Source organism: Nannospalax galili, unplaced genomic scaffold (assembly GCF_000622305.1).
Source record: "Nannospalax galili isolate Female #2095 unplaced genomic scaffold, S.galili_v1.0 C49960089, whole genome shotgun sequence".
Lineage (NCBI taxonomy): Eukaryota > Metazoa > Chordata > Mammalia > Rodentia > Spalacidae > Nannospalax > Nannospalax galili.
Window position 1 is genome coordinate 1 of NW_008481497.1, and position 3,958 is coordinate 3,958.

The window sequence follows — 3,958 nt, forward strand, 5'->3', positions numbered from 1 at the left end:
ACAGAGGACCCAGGTTTGATTCCTAGCACCCACATGGCAGCTAACAACTGTTAGCTAACTGCAGTTCCAGGGGATCCAACACCCTCTTCTCACCTTCTCAGACATTGCACAACATGGATGCAATTATATATATGCAGGCAATACACTCATACACTTAAAAAAATAACAAGTAAAATGTTTTTAAAGTTATAACAAAGAAAAAGAGACAAGTGGATTCTTGTCATGTGACATATCCAGGATAACCAAGTTGGGCAGGCTGTGCCCAGCCTGGTCCAGAGAAGGAAGATTGCCTCGAAGCTGTCAGCCAGCTTAGTCCTGACATGTGAGTGAAAAATAAGCACCTGTGTTGTTAACCTGGTGTTCTTTCTCATTACCACCTTCCCTATCCCAAGGGACAGGTTCCTTCTCACCATCAGCCCTTGAGCCTCATTGAATAATTTGAAAATTGGTCCAATGAACTATCACTAACCTATTAGAAGAGAAAGGTCTTGCTCTGAAAGCTGCTGTGATCCAGTCACATTGTCGGGCTGTGGAGGGATTGCACTGTGAAGCATGTACACATGATTGAAAGCTGTCAGTTCAGAATGATTGATGGCAAAAGTCAAGCAGGGAGCTTGGATCGTCCTTTTCAAAGATGTTGGTATCTAGGCTAAATACAGGGAAATAAATATCAATAAGAGGTTCCAACTGCATCCCAATATACTGTGCAAAAGAGTAGTGTGCTGAATGAATTCCAGCCTCCTGAGCTGAAGAGACCGAAGGCCAAGGCAGACCCAGCCTCTCCTGGTGCTGAGCAGATGAGACTAAAGATAGAGGTGCAGAAATGTTATTTTGACTTTCAGAAAGGTGCAGTTCCAAAACCCATGGGATTTCAATCTCAGGCAGGTGACAAGAATAGATTATTTAGGGCTGATGAATAGCTCAGTGAGTACTAAGGGCACTTACCATGCAAGTCTGGTGACCTGAATTCAATCCCCAGAACCCACAGGGAGAGAACCAACTCCACAAAGTTGACTTCTGACTTCCACACATGCACAGGGGCACACTCACACCCATAGACATACATTATGCATACACATAATAATAAATAAATAATTTTTTAAAGAACAGATTATTCACAAAAGGAGCTGGGGAGATTGTGGAGTCAGTGTAAAGCAGGTGAACCGGACCATGGGCCATGACTGAATGGGGCGAGATGGAAGAGGTTGACAGGGATATCAGCATCCACAGTGATGGTTTTCATCAACACTCCCTCAACGGCTTCCACTCCAGAAGTACAATTGAAGCCTTACCATTGCAGAGCTCGAGTGTAAACTGGAACTGGTGGTTGGCGGTCTTGTTTCCTGCATGGAACTGGAGCTCTATGGAGCTAATAAGTTCTTCAGCACATTGGATCCAGAGGATGCACTGCTGGGCTTGTGTCCTATAGATGATGGTGCTGACCATGTCATTGACCACAGTGGCGATTGGCTTGGGCAATATGAGGATGTGTCCGGGGTGGGGAAACAGGAGATCTGACAAGAAGTCTATGACCAGAGGCAAAACACAGCTTGCTCCTTCATGAAGTGTAACAAGCCAGGTCCATACAATGAAGAACTTCAGGCACATTAAGAGGTGGAGTCGCCCAGAGCCTCAGCAAGGAGGAAGTCCTGCCATCCCTGTGGGCAACTACTGTGAGGTGTGGGCAGTCCCCTTGCCTGGGTCCTGGATTGACTTCTGCTATAATGAGCTGTTAGGGAAAAAAGATGGCAATGTGGATGGAAAATGTTGCTTTGAAAGCCAAGCCAAGTACGGTGCCTTCAGCAGCCATCAGCGGTCACTGTGGAGGATTTTCTAGAGGAAGACTATGGACTGGATGAGATGTGACACTGAAGGAAAGCCATCTCCCTGCTCCAGCCCCTGACACAGGCACTTTCTGTTGCCCATCCATCTATATGCCTATGGCCCTCCTCCTCTGACCCTGTTTTGATTTTACTCATCTTTTATCTGCCTCTGACTTTTGAGATTCATGCATTAAATTAATCAGAAACAAGAGGGGAGGAATACAATATTGAAAGGCCAGAGTATGGCTATAAACTTCACTAGTTTCACAGAGAAGCAGCCACTATAGACCAACCCTTCTAAAGTGCTTGTTAGACTAGTAACCAAGGGATGTGGGCAAGGTAGACGGGGCTGGGTTGGTGTATGTACCATACAGTTGATGCAAATCACTCAGGAAGGGTCATGGGCCTCAGACCAGGCATCATCTCAGTCAACACTTCTTTACTGGTGTCAATGGAAACAAATCATTTAGGTCCTAAAGTTGCTTAACTTGGGCAAAATATCAGAGTCAAAAATTATCTCAAGCTGAATAAAGGATCAGCATGTGGAGAGGAAAAATGAATTAGTTCTCCAGGACATATTTTTGTTATGATTTTTAGTGTTATTTTTTTTCTAATCATAACCAGACCTAAGACTACACATTAAAAATCATTTGGTAAATTGAGTAAACTGTTTTGAATTATTCAGGTGGGACATACTGCCCTCTAACTGTCCGTGCATAACAGAAGAGCACATTCTTTTTAAAAGCTATATATTACTTAAATATGTATAATTTAAAAGGTTGTGTGTATGTGTGTATGTGTGCTCTTAATTTCAACATACTTCAGTGACTTACAGAAGCTGCCCAAACCTGTATTTTCTTAATTCTTTCAGCAGAAATCTTTTAAAGAGTGTGTTTGAACTAACCTGCCCTTTCCAAAATGGATAATTCATGGACCAGGATTCCACAGAGTGAGTTAAAGTACAGCATTAAAAGAAAGGAGCCAGTGGTCACATATGCCAGGAATGCCTGGGTCCAGCTTGACCAACAGACTTCATTTCTGTAGCGTTTCTCACAGTCTTGAAGATGGCGCTGACTGAAGAGAAACATAACTGGTCAAAGCACAGGCAGAAAATGACTGTTGAATGGGTGGCCATAAGCAGGACATATCACCTTCTCCAAGGCTCAGGTGACATAATGGAAGGAGGAATGGAAAGAATGTAAGAGCTGGAGACAGGGAGGGGAGCAGCAGGGAATTCTGACTACCGGGCATGGCATGGCTGTTACACCCTTGAACTCACAGCAACTGTGATTACCTGCACAGGATCTCCACAAGACAGGGCCTGTCGACATCCTGTCTGGAAAGGGAGGAAGCTTGTGGAGCCCCATGTCTCTCTGAGGATTTATACTCAAATAACAGCTGATGAGGGAGGGAGAGACATCTTCAGTGGTGTAGCCACTGGTAAGGTGCCCATGCTCTGAAAACAACCCTAATGAAGCTCAATGGGTCTCATACACACAAAAATGAAAGTAGAGGGGGGCTTGGTGGGGAAGAGGAAGGGAATCAGCAGGAATGGGAAGGGACAAAAGAGGATAGGGAGCAAATATGACTGAAACAGGTTATGAATATGAATGAAACATCACAATGGAACCTATTATTAAGTATAATTAATATATGCTAATACAAACATTTTTAAAAGCCTTCATGGACGTTTCAATATACTAATGTGAAAGAGGAAACACAAAAGGGGCCGTAGCAAGGGCCTAGCCATGACCCTCAGTCTTCAGGCAATTCCACCTGGGTGTAATTTTCATTGAAATCTGACTGTGCCACTCATTTACATGTTGGATGTGGATCTTCTTCCAGCCCCCACTTCAGTAGGTTTCCTAGCCTCAGGCAGGCCAACTTTCACTTTCCCTCTGTGGACTTGTGGGGCTCAGTGACCACAAGGCAGATTTAAGTCATTGGTACTTGTGCTGGATACCTTTAGTGTCAACTTGACACACCTTGGCTAAGGGAGCCTCAATTGGGAAATTGCCTTCATTGAACTGGCCTGTGACTATGTCCATGGGACATCTTCTTGATTAATGAGCGATGTGGGAGGTTCCAGCCCACTGTGGGTGGTGCCATCCCTGGGCAGGTGGGCCTGTGTTGCA

At 44.5% G+C, this 3,958-nt stretch overlaps 1 pseudogene; it reads left to right on the forward strand.

Annotated features, from left to right (window-relative positions):
* The first annotated feature begins 1,195 nt into the window (after positions 1-1,195).
* On the forward strand, positions 1,196-1,866 carry LOC103728600 (annotated as a pseudogene).
* Positions 1,867-3,958: the final 2,092 nt, after the last annotated feature.